The 18,547-nt window shown below is 42.0% G+C and overlaps 1 protein-coding gene and 1 pseudogene across 2 annotated transcripts in view; one reads left to right on the top strand and one right to left on the bottom strand.

Moving 5' to 3' along the window:
- Window positions 1-18,547, bottom strand: part of KCNAB1 (potassium voltage-gated channel subfamily A regulatory beta subunit 1) — a 430,095-nt gene that overhangs the window by 355,171 nt on the left and 56,377 nt on the right. The window lies entirely within an intron of this gene.
- LOC108517244 (U5 small nuclear ribonucleoprotein 40 kDa protein pseudogene) lies at window positions 9,735-10,756 on the top strand (annotated as a pseudogene).

Below are 18,547 nucleotides of genomic sequence, written 5' to 3' on the forward strand. Positions count from 1 at the left end.
GCTATGAGTTATAAGTGGTAGTTCACTTACCAAGAATGTGAGTGAGTCAACTCATGGGGAGTGTATACAGGGAGAAGAAAGCCATCTGAGCATGAATCTCTGAGGAATACCAAGTTGGAGGGTCAGTGATGAAAGAGAACTCATTCAAAGATGGAGTCAAAGACACTGAGATGTCCCAGCACATCATGCATGCAATCCCAACACTTTGGGAGGCCAAGGCAGGAGGATGGCTTGAGCCCTGGAATTCTAGACCAGCCTGGGCAACATAGGGAGAACCTGTCTCTACAAAAAATAAAAAGATATTAGCCAGGTGTGGTGGTGCACACCTGTGGTCCCAGCTACTTGGGAGGCTGAGGTGGGAGGATCACTTGAGCCCAGGAGGTAGAGGCTACAGTGAGCTCTGATCACACCATTGCACTCCAGCCTGGGCGACAGAGTGAGACTCCATCTCCAGAAAGAAAAAAAAGAGATGTTGAAAAGGATCAGAAAAACGATGCCCTAAAAGTCAAGAGAGGAGTATAAAAGGAAGGGAGGCCTCAAAGAACAAGGAGAGCCAGGCCTGAAACTTCTCCCTTAGCTATTAGTAAAAGCAGACATCACCTTGTAGAGGGCAGTGTTCCTAGAGGGATGGAGACTGAAAGCTAGGGTGCAAAGAGGTAAGAGGTTGAACAGAAATGAGAAGGTGGAAGCAGGTAGGACAGGTCTAGGAAGGAGACAAGCAGCAGCTAGTGGGAGAGAGTGCAAAAGGAGAGGAGTTTCGTTTCGTTCATAAAAAGGAAATACTTGCTCAGGTTTGTATTATGAGAGGGCAGTAACAGAAGGCAGGAACAAGGAATAAAAAAGACAACAGAGGCTGCCAAGTCTGGGGAGATGTGTTCCACAGCACAACCTGGGAGGGAGATGTCGGCTTTGAACAGGAGGGGAACTACTGATGCTACAGAGGTGGAAGGGAATAGGATAGGAACAAGTAATACAGACAATTTTGTGAGTTAAAAAGCTAAATTTTGAAGGCAATACTTTAAAGATGGGCTGTAATTTCTTCCCAGAAAAAATAAAAAATAAAAAAAAAAAAAGGCAAGTTCTTCAGATTGGAGTCATGGAGTTGTGCAAAAGAAGGCAGCTTGAAAAGGGAGATGAAACACTAAAGTAGCAAGTGAAACAGAACTGAAGACTCCAAGAAAAAGACCATCGGTTTGAATTGAGCCCCCCAGCAAGTTTGGTCATTGGAGACTTGCGGCCAATTGATTGGCAAAGTAAGATTTTTTTTTCTGCACTATGCGCAGTATCTGCTCCTATGTAGATGCAGAGAAAGAATATTTAGATTTCCCAAACTTGGGATTTGCAAGGCCAAAGGAAGGAAAGGAAAGAAATGGGGAAGATATCAGTCCTGCGGTTGCAGAGATGGCCTATACGTGTTCAGTTATAGAGAAGTTCAGAACACACTGCCCCGAAAAGGTGCCAACTGGCATATTGACAACTTTGAATTAAAGGTACTTGAAAAACAGCAGGTACAAGAAGATCATTCTTCTTCTTCTTAAAAATAGAAGATGAAATTCCCATCTGAAAGGTGTCCTCCTATACCAGAAACAAAAAAAAAATACTCCTATCATCGAGGATGGGAAGCTGAGGCTGAGGGAAATCTGTGCAAACCTTGTTATGCTAACCCTTATCTTCCTAGTTACTTCTCTACCCAATTAACTGCCCTAGCCCAAGCCCCTTCGCCTTGTCACATTTTCACAATTTACTAATCTTTCTCCAATTCAGTATACAAGCATTCAGCCCAAGCTGGGTCTCTGGGCCTTCATTTCCTTATGAAAGCTTCCATACCACATAAAAGTGACACCAAATACATTTGTATGTTTTTCTCCTATCTGACATCAACTTAATTCTCAGGCTAATCAGAAAAAACTCTAAGAGAATAGAGGTAAAATTGTGCCTCCCCAGCTGGCTAGGGGAGAAAGTGAGCCCAGGAAATTGTTGACAATTTGGAGATGGTGAGGTGGGAAGGTGGCTGTGGAGGTAGCAGGGACATGGGTGTGGGCCTGCTATTAGAAAAGGTGGCTGTGAGTGGAAGAAGGGATATCAAGAGTCTGGAACCATAGAAGACGCTCAGCCCTGAAGACTGAAGGTCGCATGAGCTGGGGAAGAGCTTTGCCAAGGTGGGTGGAGTGTCAGTGAAGGTCACTGAAGACAACTAGTGAGGACTTAGTGGGGAGCAGTGGAACGGCCTCTGGACCAGTCTTCAGGAGTCCTGGGTTTTAATTTTACCCCTGCCACTTTCTTTCTGTGTGGCCTTGAGCTTTACACCCACCCTCTCTGAGCTTTTGTCTCCTCTATGAGAACAGAGATATGGAGGTACTGTGATGTTAAATAATACGCATGAGAATTCCTGCCACTTAGTCGGTCTCCATCAGTATTGACTGGATCTGGAGCCTGGCATGTTGTTAGACATGAGCCTGTGGAGCGTAGGAGCCCAGGGATGGGAGGGAAAATGGCCCAACCAGTATGGGACAAGAGACAGAAGAAAGGGGACTGGGGAAGAAGGGAATACACTTTGGCAGGCTTCCCAGTTTTGCTTAGAACTGACCTTACTTACCTTCAGATGGAGGAAGGCAAAGAGGAGTTACCCTGAAAGATATTTCGATCATCCTACGTTGCAAAGACAGACAGCTTTGTTTCACTTGATTTACGAAGACTGTTTTTAAAATCCAGCCAACTTTGTTCTTAGATACCTGTGTCCTTGAACTCATGCCCTTTTGGCTGCTCCAGGCACTCTTTCCATCAATTATCTGTCTAGCCAGCATATTCCATTCCTCTGTCTCCACTGGCAATTTCTTTTTAGCCTCCAAACACCCGGCAGTGTCTCCTTCCTTAAGAGACTCTCCCCAGCCTGCCTCCCAGCCCTGAGAGCTCTATTGGTCTCTCTCCACTTCCTTACTAATCTCACTCTAGCCCAAAACAGAGCTGGACAGAATATAAGATTCTCTTTGGTAGAACAGGGAGCCTAGAGATGCTAGAAACTGATCCAAGCCAGGCCTGACAGGGGCAGAGTCAAACTGGCAGACAACAGAACGGAAGGTGGTTGCAGAATAGAGACAGGAGAATGAAAACAGAAGGAATAGCCATCTTTCACCCACTTCTAATTTAAGTCATCTCTCGGTATTGTATAACTTTGGACTGTGGACTGTCTTGGATCCTATGGGGGACAAAAAAAAAATGGTTTGTATATAGATAAATATATCACCACTTGTACAATAATAGTAATAGTATAATAATAGCTAACACATGTATAGCATTTACTAAATGTCACAATTTGCTCTATGGTCATTGTGTATACTAACTTATTTAGAGCTCACAACAATCCTAGGAGGTAGGTATAGTTATTATCCCCATTTTACAGATGAGGGGACTGAGGGTCACCAAAATTAAATAACTTGCTGAAGGTCACGTATTTTGTAAGTAATGGCCAAGCCCAGGTAGTCTGAATCAGTAGCACTTATAGAGCATTTATACTTATACTTTTTCTCATGTCATTTGCATACTGACCCTGGGAGGCCCAGATAACATGTATAATTATGCTCATTACCACTAACAGATAAGGAAACTGAGTCCAGGAGATGAAGTCATTGCCTGAGTTCACAGAGTCAGGAAATGGCAGAGTCAGGGACTTAGGTTCTGTACTACAAATCTGTGCAACTGGGGAGACATGAGTGAAGGAAACTGGCATCTGAGGCTGCTATGGGCAAACAGCAGGGCACAAAGCCAGGCTGGCTACTAGGTGAGCTGCTAGGGACAGTTGGGCACACCTTCAGCCAAGTCAACTTCAATGTTCAGGGGTTCTCTGGCAGCACACAAACCATGCATTGCCAGTTTTATATGGTTAGTGTAGGATTTCTGGAGTGTCCCCATTCTTTCAGGCAATCATGAATCCTCCAGTGAATGTGACAATCCCAACAGGGATCCTGGGTCTGGGTCCTAATAGCACCACTGTACGAATCCCATGGCCCCAATGACTTTGCTTCCACTTTTATTCTTCGGAACCCTGTCTCTTGAGACTTATCTCCCACTCCTTCTCAAAGCCCTCACCTCCCTCAATTTGACTGTGCATCCTCCTGATTCTCCTGCTTCGTGTTTCCTTGTCTCCCTCCCGGGGTTCTCTATGCCCCAACTCCACCCCTCATCGTGGGCGCTCCTCAAGGCCTCATTTCTTTCCACTCTTCCTAGATGGTCTCATCTCTCTCCATGATGTCCAACATTTAGTTATTTTTGAAATACTCCTTAAATCAATTATTGTGTGGTAAAAAATACATTAAAGGATAGAACTAAAATTCTTCTTAAGAATGAAACTGTCGGCTGGGCGCATAATCCCAGCCTGTAATCCCAGCACTTTGGGAGGCTGAGGCAGGTGAATCACAAGGTCAGGAGTTTGAGACCAGCCTGGCCAACATGGTGAAACCCCGTCTCTACTAAGAATACAAAAAATTAGCTGGGCATAGTGGCAGTCGCCTGTAATCCCAGCTACTCCGGAGGCCGAGGCAAGCGAATCGCTTGAACCTGGGAGGCACGGGTTGCGGTGAGCAGAGATCGCACCACTGCACTCCAACCCTGGGCAACAGAATGAGACTCCCCCTCCAAAAAAAGAAAAAAAAAAAGGAATGAAATTGTCTTACTTTAGGAAGATACCTTGTTGAGACAGTTGGGCAGAAAAGATAAGACCCGAGGGCAGGGGGAACCTGGAAAGAAGGAGTAGAATATAAAGAAGGCTGAATTGATTTTCTTAAGAAAATGGAAGAAATTTGGAAAATAAGGGTGAAGGAGAAGTGTCCGCCAGAGGAAAAGTAGAGATGAGTGGCATAAACTTAGGCTGAGTTGGTAGAAATGGCTGAGGGACTCTTTAAGAAGGATGCCCCTAGGCCAATGTTAGGTTACTTGCACATCTGCAATGTAAAACCCCACAATCTCTCCTGATTTGAATAAATTCTAATATTAGCCAAGGATTCTCATGAGCCTTTTTATGCTCTTTTTTCACAAAATAAGCAAAATTCTGATTCAATATCTGGATAAATGAGGTACAAAATAGGAGCAGGGCCTGTGAAGTTTTAGACAATCCACAAACTAATTGGGTGAGAGGCTCCTAAATTCTTAGATATCTTGTGGAAGGTATTAGACTTATGATGAGTGAGGGAATAGGGATTTTAAACCCATCTTATATAGGGACTTAAGAAACATGGATACCTCACACTAATATAATTATAAAATTATTAAAGTTGCTCATGATAAACATTTTGAATAACACTAAAAAGTAAAAAGAAGGAATACAAATAAACTGTAGTCTACCTCTAAATACAACTAGTTTAACATTTTCATGAATAACTCTCCAATTTCTTTCCTGGTAAAACTTTTCATATAACTTAATAATCTTTTATATACTCCAATGCACTCCAATATTCTAAACCCATCTTTTCAAATTCCTGTCTATTGAACAACAAGCTTGACGTGTCCTAAATTGAGTTCAACATCTTCACTCCCCCTACACCCACCTCACTGCCTTTCCTCTTTCAGGTAATGACTGAAAGACATTGTGTCGGGGGACTCTCCTAAATGCCATTATTTTTTCCATCGTGTTGGGTTACTTAATTTCTCCCCCAAATGCACTTCACACTGCTCCCTTCTAACCTCTGTCTCGTGTTGTTTTCTCTGCCTAGACTTCCTCTCTCTTGATAGTTTGCCCATCTGTCATGGGCTGAATTTTGTTCCTCTCAAAACTCGTATGTTGAAGGCTTAATCCTCAGTATGTCAGAATATGACTGTATTTGGAAACAGAGCCTTTAAAGAGGTAATTAAGTTAAAATGAGATCATTAGGTTGGGCTCTAATCTAAGATGGCTGGTGTCCTTTGAAGAAGAGGAGATTACAACACAGACACACAGAGTAAAGGATGGCCATCTGAGGACACAACCAGAAGGCAGCTCTCTGTGAGCCAAGGAGAGAGGCCTCAGGAAAAACCTATCCTGCTCATACCTTAATCTCAGACTTCCATTGTCCAGGGCTGTGAGAAAATAAATTTCTGTTCCTTAGTCACCTAGTCTATGGTACTTTGCTGTGGCAACCCAAACAAACTAATGTACCATCTTCAAGGCCAATCTCTGTTTCCACCTTCTTCATGTGACATTTCTGTTCTCCTTCCCTGCGGCCTGTGTGACACTCTGCTATGGCTTATTTGCCTATCTGCTCTCCTGGGTGAGGCATGAATCCTGCCTCATTCTTCAGGACAGATGATGTTTTACTCATCTCTGTCATCATCATTGCAACTAACTCAGAGCCTTGCATGTGGTAGGTGTTCAAAAAGCAGTTATTGGATTGTACTAAAAAAATTTATTGCAAGAATAATTCACTTAAATATTACTGTAAAAAAGTAGAAAATGTATCATTGTAAGCAGTAATAAACATGTCAATTTTTTTTATTTTTGGTATTCCCCAGGTACCAGGCATTTTCCTCTGATACTGAATACCCAAGGAAAGAAAGTTGTTAGGCAAACCAAAATAAATGTCTGGTCTTTTAAAAGTTTAAATAGGTAAGTACCTCCCTTTTTACATGGTAATATGCTTTAAATCCACAACTAGTCAGTATGGCACAATGAAACAAGCATTGGTTTATGAGTCAGACTAATCTGGTTTCATGCTTGGCTCCACCATTTACTTCCTATGCAACTATTATCAGATTATTTCACCTCCCCAAGTCTGCTTCCTTATCTATGAAATGGAAATGTCCATAAATACTTTATAGAATTGGCATGAGGATTGAATTACAAATAAGATTAGAAAAGCTAGATTGGAATCCCAGCTTTCAACCATTTATCAACTGAGTGACCTCTGACAGGTTATTTAATCCTTCTAAGCCTTCATTTCCTCAACTATAGAAGGAGGATGACGGCAATAACAGTACCAAGCTAATAAGCCTGCTGACAGAATTACTTGGGTATCTGAAAAAGTAAATGTTCAATATATGTTAAGTGATACAATGTCAGCATTAAAGTGACTAATACAGAGACTACCACATAGATAATATATAATAAATCATATTTATTAATATTATTATACTAGGATGATTTACATTAAAAACATAACTATGGTCATAAATGAAAAGTATTTTCTTTATACTCAATTATACATTTTCTAAGGGAGAAGTTCAGTATTTGAAGCAATTCAATCTTTTCCTGAGTGAGAATAGTTTTGAGCAACAGCATTGACAGAGCAATGTGTAATCTCATCCCTTTCAGTCCATTCTATTGTCACCTTTGGTGCTGGGGTTATCCCTCATTGCAGGCAGCCAGAACTCTACTTTACAGAGTCATTTCATGCAATGGTAGACAGGAAGATAAAGCTGTTAGTGAAGCTAGCTCAGCTCCATGACAGAGGCCTTCTAACGGAGTCCAAAATGGGCGGCTTCCCCGACCCAAAACACACGCATGTGGCTGGGTCCTTCCACGTGAAATAACAAGAGTAATCAACCAGAAGAATGCAGGGGGTGGGGGCGGTGGGGGGTGGTTCCAAACTAGGGAATAATAAAGAATATTTTTTAATTGTTTTTAATTTTATACAATTTTATATCCCCCCCTTCTGAAATGGGAAGAAAAGGTATAAATGGACTATAATTTTGTTTCAGAAGTAGTATTTACATATATGTATAGTATTAGCATGGAAATGTAAACCCTTTTCTTAAATCTTTACTATTTTGAAAATACTGTGTCAAGCACATAATAAAAGCTTAGTAAATATTCCTTGAATTTCAATTCATCAATAAATTCATATCTATTTCAATGACTTCAGGAAAAAAAAAACCTTATATAATACTATATTGGCGATTCTCAAAGAATCACTGGAGTGGAGAAGCAGATGCTCGTTACAATTACTTAGTTAAAAAGTCATAATAATACATCTTGATAAATAATTTTATTAAGTAAAAAAACACATTTATTCTGTACCTACCATATGCCAAGTAGGTTCTCAAAAAATAAAGATGAATTAGATTCTCTATCCTTTCAAGGTTGAATAGATAAATCCTTCCCCAATCCGATGTACTCTTAACGAAAAGAGAATTAATTCTAGAAGGGCTCTCTACTCCCTTTCTGCCACTTTCTCCCATGAAACAATGGAGCAGAGTGGAAAGAAAGGTGAAGTCAGGCTTCTGAGCATCTCTGTCATGCAACATCTTCTCTTTTCCCCACTAGGGGTAGAAAGAGTGTCTTCTCAAGTTTGTGGGGATTTCTGGAGCAAAACCTCAGAATCAAAGAATGCTGGAGCCAAAGGTCATCGGAGAGGTCTCCTTGCCTCATAGTTCTCAACCCCAGTTTCTAAATGAGTGTGAGGGTCAATGTGTTCCTGCAGTTTTATGTCTAGTTGAAAACCACTGATAGAGTCTACAGTTTTCCTTTTACAGGCAAGAAAGCAGGTTCACAGGAACACGGAAAGCTTGCCTCAAATCACAGTGGAAACTCGAATCCAGGTCTCCTTACTTCAAATACCAAACTTTCTTTACCTGGGATCCCAAGAATAGCTCTAGGAAGTCTGGTGACCCTTCCTAAAATTGTATGTAAAATTTGGATATGGGCCGGCTGCAGCAGCTCACACCTGTTATCCCAGCGCTTTGGGTGGATCATGAGGTCAGGAGTTTGAGACCAGCCTGGCCAACATGGTGAAACCCTGTCTCTACTAAAAATACAAAAATTAGCTGGGTCTGGTGGCGGGCACCTGTAATCCCAGTTACTCCGGAGGCAGAGGAAGGAGAATCGTTTGAACTAGGCAGGCGGAGGTGGCAGTGAGCCGAGATTGTGCCATTGCACTCCAGCCTGGGCGACGTGGGGAGACTCTGTTGCAAGGAAAAAAAAAAAAAAAAAAAAAAAGTATGCATGTGTACATTCAAATGGGAAGAGGATCCATGGCTTTTGATAAATTCTCAAAAAAATTAAAACCGGCCAGGCGCGGTGGCTCACGCCTGTAATACCAGCACTTTGGGAGGCTGAGGTGGGCAGATCACGAGGTCAGGAGATCAAGACTTTCCTGGCTAATACGGTGAAACCCCGTCTCTACTAAAAATACAAAAAATTAGCCAGGCGGGGTGGCCTGTAGTCCCAACTACTCGGGAGGCTGAGGCAGGAGAATGGCGTGAACCTGGGAGGCGGAGCTTGCTGTGGGCCCAGATCGTGCCACTGCACTCCAGCCTGGGTGACAGAGCCAGACTCCGTTTCAAATAATAATAATAATAATAATAAATTAATTATAACCATAAGTTCAAATTTGCGTTAGCAATTTCCCAGGCAATTTTAAGAAGTGTCTGGGTATAGTGAGCAGGATTGGCCAGGTGTGAATCAGGGTTAGAACCCCACATAACGTGATTGGAGAGATGTGGTATGAGCCCCACTCTATAAGAACTCCCCAGTTTCCTCTTAAACTTTTGCCTGAAATTGCTTTGTGGATTAACGGATTTTGTACTATTCGAATGCAGATGTCCCTGGAGAAACAACAGAAGTCATTGTCACACACAATAAAGCTGAAGTCATCATATTGCCTCCAAAAAGCTGTGGAGTAGCTGCAAGCAGATATGAAGGATGGGGAAGGAACACAGGGACTACAGGGACCCTGTGCATTGAGGGATGGGAGAGTTCCACGGAGGAAGTGGCACAAAAATGGAGGCAGGTGGGCCTCAAAAACCCAAAGCACCATCCAGTTGCCACCATGACAGAACAGCAGAAGCATAGGGGCCCAGAGTTACCCCTGGTCCCAGTCAAGCGGCAGCGGCATGAGTTGCTGTTGAGAGCGGCTGGATCGGGCCCTGGAGCCGGCCAGAAGCCGGCGATGCCGGAAGCTTTGCTGCAAGCAGGACCTCCAAGGTGTCCCTCCCTTCAAGCCCCAATCATGCTGCTCTCTGGATATGAAGGGGAAGTATACTTCTTCAAGTTCCACCCCAAGGGATCCACCTTTGCATCTGCAGGATTTGACCGACTGATATTGTCATGGAATGTATATGGTGACTGTGATAACACTGCCATACTGAAGGGACACAGTGCAGCAGTGATGGAACTGCACTACAACACAGATAGCAGTATGCTCTTCTCAGCATCCACAGATAAAACTGTGGCTGTGTGCGATAGTGAAACAGGCAAGAGGGTTAAAAGGCTAAAGGGACATACTTCTTTTGTGAATTCCTGTTATCTAGCCAGCTTGTTTGCACTAGCGGTGACGATGGCAGTTAAGTTTTGGGACATCTGGAAGAAAGCAGCCATCCAAACATTTTGGAACATGTACCGGGTGTTAGCTGTGACCTTCAATGACACAAGTGATCAGATTATTTCTGGTGGAATAGACAATGATATCAAGGTCTGGGACCTGCACCAGAACAAACTAATGTACACCGTGACAGGCCATGCAGATTCAGTGACTGGCCTGAGCTTAAGTTCTGAAGGCTCTTATCTCTTGTCCAATGCAATGGACAATACAATTCTTGTCTGGGATGTCTGGCCATTTGCCCCCAAAGAGAGGTGTGTAAAGATATTTCAAGGAAATGTGCACAACTTTGAAAAGAACCTTCTAAGATGTTCTTGGTCACCTGATGGAAGCAAAATAGCAGGTAGCTCAGCTGACAGGTTTGTGTATGTGTGGGATACCACAAGCAGGAGAATATTGTATAAGCTGCCTGGCCATGCTGGCTCCATCAGTGAAGTTGCTTTCCACCCTGACTAGCCCATCATTATCTCAGCATCGAGTGACAGCATTGAGACTGTGTGGGATATGGAATGGAAGACTCCAAAGCTTCTTGTCTTTGAGGCCTCAGACTGCATAAGTGATGTCAAATATTTGTTGCCCAGGCTAGTACCCTCCCTTCAGATGACCATTACTGGCAAGAAACAGAGGAGGCGGTGGCCATATTCCAAAAACCACTGCTATCCCATTTCACCAGGATAACTAAAGCAAGCTCCCCATGGCCTCTAAAATCCACCTGCCAGATTTCAGGGAGTGTTTTATTTTATTTTTTCTTTTTCTTTCATCCTGTTTTGTAATGCCTGCCCAATGTGACAAATTTGCTGGTTGGGATTTTTTTTATTTAGTAATTGGCTTATATGATATTTTCTTTCTGTATTTCTCTGTGATTTTGTATTAAAAGCCTTAAAAACAAACAAACAAACCTAAAGCACCTCTGTTTTCTGTTGATGACAGTCCTGAAGGGTAAAAATCCAAACTCACTGCAACAGATCAGAAGCCTCATTAACTGACAATTTGGCTGAGACCACTCTAAGCCCTGTGACGTTCTCCACCAAATAGTTGAGTAGGTAAATAAATAAATATTGTGGCAGCCAGAGAAATACCATGTTTCCCTGAAGAATTCCACTTGCAGACTTGAGGAAGAGTTCAACAACAAGCATCTGGTAAAGTTAGCTAGAAGCTGTCATGTCTTCTAAAAGTGGAAGCTCACTGACAGATGCCCCCTCATTGGCAGCCCAAGCCCAGTCTTCCTGGTGCCTTTTTAGACCCCTGCATTGGTGGGGCTCCATGCCTCCTGATGGGAGGCTGGGCTGCTATGAGAACAAAAGGGTCAGTGGAAGCGACCACGTTGGCTAAATATCAGCCCCTCCAGCTCTTCTTGACCTCAGGCACTCTGACGTATAGGGGTAGCTAACCAGCTTTAAAGAAGAGACCTAAAAAAGGACTTGGCACGTATGGGTCCCTGATTTCCCACTGATACTTCGACTATAGACTGGAACAGTCAGGGTGTCAGGGAAGGGCTCACCCATTCCTTAATGAGTAAAGAAGCATGGCATTCTCTGCTGGGAGAATTTTATTTTGCTGAATACCATAGATCTTGCTAACTACCTACCCTTCTGATGACTGACTGTTCACACAGCTAAAGAGCTCCTCCTGCTGAATTCTCATCAAGAAACTGGCTGCAGAAAGCAGCTCCTCCTTATAAGCTCAGCATGTAGCCCTCTGTCAGCTACATAATGTTTCTAATTCCTACCCAAGAACAAAACACTAAAAATTAATTATTACTTGAAGGGAACAAAGAGAAAAAATACCAAGTATTTAGTTCCTAAAATTATTTTCAGTAAAATTGGAGATAAGAAGGCTAGCCTTGAGCAGTATCTTTGTCCCCAAATGTATAATGTATTAGTCAGAGTTCTCTAGAGAACCAGAACTAATAGGAGGTAAATATAAAGAGATCATTAGAAGGAATTTGTTCATATGATTATGGAAGCTTAAAAGTCCCATAATCAATAGTCTGCAAACTGGAGACCCAGGAAAGTTGGTGGTGTAGTCCCAGTCCGAGTCTGAAGGCCTGAGGACCAGGAGAACCAATGGTACATGTCACTGTCTGAGGGCAGAAGGCCAACGTCACAACTCAATCAATTAGGCAAAGAGAGTGAATTCTGCCTTCCTCCATCTTTTGTTCTATTCAGGTCCTCAACTGATTGGATGATGGCCACTCACATCAGGAAGGGCAATCTGGTTTACACAATCCTCTGGTACAAATGCTGATCTCATTGGAAACACACTTACAGACACACCCAGAAATAACATTGAAACAAACATCTGGGCACCCTGTGGCCCTGTCAAGTTGACATATAAAATTAACCATCACATACGATTTGTTGCATTTTTTTTTTTTTGTTACATAGTGTTAATAAAACTGGATGAAACTTAGAATTAATGCTGTCATTTAAAGATGGGGAAACTGAGGTCCCTAGAGAGGTTAAGGGGCTTGAATGAGACTCCCACTGACAGTTGGATAGACCTGGAAGTAAAATCCAGATGAACTATGCTATTTTCTTTTCTACTGACAGCTGGACAGTAATTGCTCTTATTACCTGAATGATTCATAACCCATTTCCAGCACGTTTAACATTTATAACTAATTACTTAAAACTAGGAAGAGTTTCACTTCCAGGCGTTGAATTTTTTGGTGTTTTTTAGACCCTCCTCTTCCCATTGTCTTATTACACCCTCCCTCCCTCATCTCAGAAACACCCTGGTTATCTCACCAGCCATCTTGATAATGGTTCTGTTGCCCTGAGAGTGAAATCAGGGCTGAGCTTGTTAAGAAGAAAAGTGCTGAGTCAATTTCTACCCAACTGACAGATTTTGTGGCAGGGCCTTGTGACCAGGGTCCCTGCCCCTCTTAGACATTGACGGCAGTGAATTGAGGCATCCGACATTCAGATCTTCTTCCAGGCTTTTCTTTCTCTCCAGAGGAGAAGTCTTTTCTAAACACTTGCCAGGTGCTGTCGATGAGCCTTACATGTCTTTCCCTAGAAGCAAAATGTTTAAGGTCCACAAGTGAAAAAAATACGCACACTGGCTTCTGAAAGAAACTGCCCGATGACAGAAGGACCTTTACATCCAGAGGTATTGGCAAAGTTGTGTGGGGCCACATGGGTAGATTGGAACTGTTCTACCTTAAAAGGCATTAGATGCTCTGGGATCTCTCCATGGCTAGCAAAACCCAGCTCAGAGAGTGTTCTCAGCCTCCAATATTCCCCTGGGACTTTCCAGGTCCTATCTCAGTCCTTTGGCCTAAGGTTTTATCCCCTTGTCTTGTCTACTCTATGACTTCACGCTGACTATCTCCGATTACCTAGAAAGGCCACTGTCTACTCTCAGTGGCCACTTGCCACTAACCACTGACCTGGGAATAAGTAACCAATCATGTCACCATCCTTATTCCCTTTTGAAAACTGCCATTTGATGGCCAGATGTGCTGGCTTAAGCCTGTAATCCCAGCATTTTTGAAGGCCGAGGAGGGTGGATTGCTTGAGGTCAGGAGTTTGAGACCAGCCCAGTCAACATGGCAAAACCCTGTCTCCACAAAAAATACAAAAATTAGCCGGGTGTGGTGGCGGGCACCTGTAATCCCCGCTACTCAGGAAGCTGAGGCATGAGAATTGCTTGAGCCTGGGAGGCGGAGGTTGCAGTGAGCTGAGATTGCACCATGGCATTCCAGCCTGGACAACAAAGCAAGACTCTCTCTCAAAAAAAAAAAAAAAAAACAAAAAAACAAAAAAAAAAGCCATTTGAATTACACAGAAGGGCAAGGCTTCAAAATTCTGTTACAAAACTCTGCTGTTCCTCTGTCTGTCACACATCCCCTCCAGAGGGACTTAAGAGTGTGTTTGCTCATAGTATCTGGTTTAATAACAGCTTCTGATGAGTAGAGATCCAAAGAAAATTGCCAGGTTTATGTGTGAATCCACTGGGCATCAAATGCTAGCCTTGTTCCTAGAGATTTTTCTTGGCATATTGCCAAGAAATACAAAACCCAGTCCTGTGTGCAGTTGAAATGTATTCAGAAGGTGTGTGTGATAAGATTTCTCATTAAAGAACACCCTTAGCTGATATACACAGCCTCAAATACATTTTACTCCCAGAAATCACTTGGTCAGATTGAATAATTACAAAGATATTAGAGAAGTCTGTGATTTGTAAAAATAAGCTTACAAAATGGAATCCACTAATAGGCTAGGCATTTTTGTCACTGATTTCAAAAGAAATTTTCAGAAACTGACTGTCCAGAGAAGACAGTTATGTAGGTAGAGATTAGAGGCCCTGTAGTGTTTTAACTCTCTGGAGGGTGCAGGGGAAATGAAGAGCCCTCGAAATAAACACTTTGAACAGCAGAGTACGTTCACATTGGACTCTTTCTTGTGATTGGCTTCTTAAAGCAGAAAACGTTATATGAATATGAAGAATTGTCTTCAGAGAGGATGTATTTCACATTCCTGCCCTTTAATGGTCCTAATGATGTAAAATTGGATAAAGTACATATTGCCGTTAAATGAAAAGTATAAATCTCTTTTCCACTTGTGATCCCAATTTCCCTCAAGGAACTTCTTTCAAGCACTCTGCTTTATAGTTAATGCTAATTTCTCCATGGCCAAAGGACCACTGGGGAGAAATCTGTGTTTAAAATGTAGTCATATGGATTAGGATTCTTCAGGAAAGCAATTATTCAATGACATTTATAGAAGAGAGAAACCAATATAGACTATTCTTACTCTTACAATGGATGTCCCTGCAAGGGGCAATACAGGTCAAAATGATATAAATGGGAACTGATTTAAGAGTGTGTGTGTGTGTGTGTGTGTGTGAAGTTTCTAACTATGATCTGGTGCTCCGAGTTGACAGAAATGGTCTTCGGCAACATACTTAATCAACTATAAATTCTTATCCTTGTGTCGCTCACACAAAGGTAGACATACACAATTGGGTAAAAGCCAACTCACCCCCAAAGAGCAGTGTATGTAATTCCTGGATCAATTGAACAACTTGTTTCTCAGATGTATTCAACTGAAAGATCTGTCCTTGGATATTTATACCAAAACATACTAAAACCAACAGTCAAAACATCGTATTAGTTAACAGGAGATTGTTCTGCTATGTTTAGCAAAAGGGAATTGAAAACATTCCAAATCAATCACACCACATAAATTTGGCCATATATAAGTCCAACATACGATAAACTCCTCTTGTGGTCTTGCACTTTGCTTTACATTTGTTCCAATAGGACTCAATGTTTGGGGTGTGCATGCCAAGTAATGACATGAGACAGAAGTTGGGAGCAATATGGTTAACCGGAGCATGTTGGAAGCCAAGGAGAGGCTGAATATGATTATATGTAACCCATGAATTGTAGTGAATGGTAGAACCAGGCTAAACTGTGCACTGCAAAACAGGTGGCAAAGTTTGCATACAATTGTCATCAGCAATTTCCAAATAACAAATAGCTGACTGATGGATAGTAGCTACTATACCAAAAATCCATATTTGCCCTTTCTGGAACACAGCCATGATGACACTTCGTTTTGTGGCTTAAACAGGACTTGGCAATTTGCAACTAATGACATGTACCTCCAAGCTGTATCAGATGTAGTTCCAAGTATTCTTGGACAAGTATCCTTTGCAACAGAAATTGTAGGTATCAACCACAGTAGGAGCCGGAATGCCAATAATTGCAGTTGCTGCTTTCTCTATGACTTCATAAAACCATAAGAATAGGTAAAGCCACATTTTCAGGGAAATGTTGCACTTAGTAAAAAAAAAAAAAAAAAAAAAAAAAAAAAAAAAAAAAAAAAAAAAATCCTTAGGAAGGGAAACCCATGACGATGACGATTGGCCCCACAGGGACAAATTGTTCAATTGATCCTAATTCCTCTCTCTTCATCCCACTTTGGAGAAGACATTCAGCTGATCAGAAAACACAATGTGCTTGGCCCCAAGAGAAACAGGAAGCTGGGAGGCCTTCTGAGCCCAGAGAAGAGTCAGTTCTCAGGATGACTATCCTTGGGCAGTAGAGGGAAGAAGGGCCTCTTTGGGAATATGATTGATCAGGGCACTGGACTTAAAATGATATTTGAACAGAAACTGAAAGAAGACTGTATTAGTCCATTTTCACACTGCTGTAAAGAACTATCTGAAGCTGGGTAATTTATAAAGAAATAAGGTTTAACTGACTCACAGTTCTACATGACTAGGGAGGCTGCAGGAAACGTACAATCACGGCGGAAGGTGAAGGGAAAGCAAGCACATCTTACCATGGTGGAGCAGGACAGGAAGAGAGCAAGTGGGGGAAGCACCACATACTTTCAAAATGTCCGATCTCATGAGAACTCTATCATGAGACAGCACTAGGGGGATGGTGCTGACCATTAGAAATCACTCCCATGATCCAATCACGTCCCATCACGACCCACCTTCAATATATGGGGACTACCATTCCACATCGGATATGGGTGGGGACACAGAGTCAAACCGTATTTTTTTAAATTATACTTTAAGTTCTAGGGTACATGTGCACAATGTGCAGGTTTGTTACATATGTATACATGTGACATGTTGCTGTGCTGCACCCATTAACTTGTCATTTACATTAGGTATTTCTCTTAATGCTATCCCTCCCTCCTCACCCCACCCCACAACAGGCCACTGTATGTGACGTTCCCCTTCCTGTGTCCAAGTGTTCTCATGGTTCAGTTCCCACCTATGAGTGAGAACATGCGGTGTTTGCTTTTCTGTCCTTGCAATAGTTTGCTCAGAATGATGGTTTCCAGCTTCATCCATGTCCCTACAAAGGACATTAACTCATCCCTTTTTATGGCTGCACAGTATTCCATGGTATATACGTGCCACATTTTCCTAACCCAGTCTATCATTGATGGACATTTGGGTTGGTTCCAAGTCTCTGCTATTGTGAATACTGCCACAATAAACATATGTGTGCATGTGTCTTTATAGTAGCATGATTTATAATCCTTTGGGTATGTACCCAGTAATGGGATCACTGGGTCAAATGGTATTTCTAGTTCTAGGTCCCTGAGGAATCACCAGACTGTCTTCCACAATGGTTGAACTAGTATACAGTCCAATCAATAGTGTTAAAGTGTTCCTATTTCTCCACATCCTCTCCAGCACCTGTTGTTTCCTGACTTTTTAATGATCGCCATTCTAACTGGTGTGAGATGGTATCTCATTGTGGGTATGATTTGCATTTCTCTGATGGCCAGTGATGATGAGCATTTTTTCATGTGTCTGTTGGCTGCATAAACGTCTTCTTTTGAAAAGTGTCTGCTCATATCCTTCACCAACTTTTTGATGGGGTTGTTTGATTTTTTTCTTGTAAATTTGTTTAAGTTCTTTGTAGATTCTGGATATTAGCCCTTTGTCAGATGGGTAGATTGCAAAAATTTTCTCCCATTCTGTAGGATGCCTGTTCACTCTGATAGTAGATTCTTTTTCTGTGCAGAAGCTCTTTAGTTTAATTAGATCCCATTTGTCTATTTTGGCTTGTATTGCCATTGCTTTTGTTGTTTTAGTCATGAAGTCCTTGCCCATGCCTATGTCCTGAATGGTATTGCCTAGGTTTTCTTCTAGGGTTTTTATGGTGTTAGGTCTAACATTGAAGTCTTTATTCCATCTTGAATTAATTTTTGTATAAGGTGTAAGGAAGGGATCCAGTTTCAGCTTTCTACATATGGTTAGCCAGGTTTCCAAGAACCATTTATTAAATAGGGAATCCTTTCCCCTATTTCTTGTTTTTATCAGGTTTGTCAAAGATCAGATGGTTGTAGATGTGTGGTATTATTTCTGAGGGCTCTGTTCTGTTCCATTGGGTTGTATCTCTGTTTTGGTACCAGTACCATGCTGTTTTGGTTACTGTAGGCTTGTAGTATAGTTTGAAGTCAGGTAGCATGATGCCTCCAGCTTTGACCTTTTTGCTTAGGATTGTCTTGGCAATGCGGGCTCTTTCTTGGTTCCATATGAACTTTAAAGTAATTTTTTTCCAATTCTGTGAAGAAAGTCATTAGTAGCTTACTGGGGATGGCATTGAATCTATAAATTATCTTGAGCAGTATGGCCACTTTCACAATATTGATTCTTCCTATCCATGAGCATGGTATGTTCTTCCATTTTTTTAATTTTTACCTTTTTTATTCTTATTTTTTTTTTTTTTACCCATCAATTCGTCATTAATATCAGGTATAACTCCCAATGCAATCCCTCCC

Source organism: Rhinopithecus bieti, unplaced genomic scaffold (genome assembly GCF_001698545.2).
Source record: "Rhinopithecus bieti isolate Rb0 unplaced genomic scaffold, ASM169854v2 scaffold_2454, whole genome shotgun sequence".
In the NCBI taxonomy this organism is placed as follows: Eukaryota; Metazoa; Chordata; class Mammalia; order Primates; family Cercopithecidae; genus Rhinopithecus; species Rhinopithecus bieti.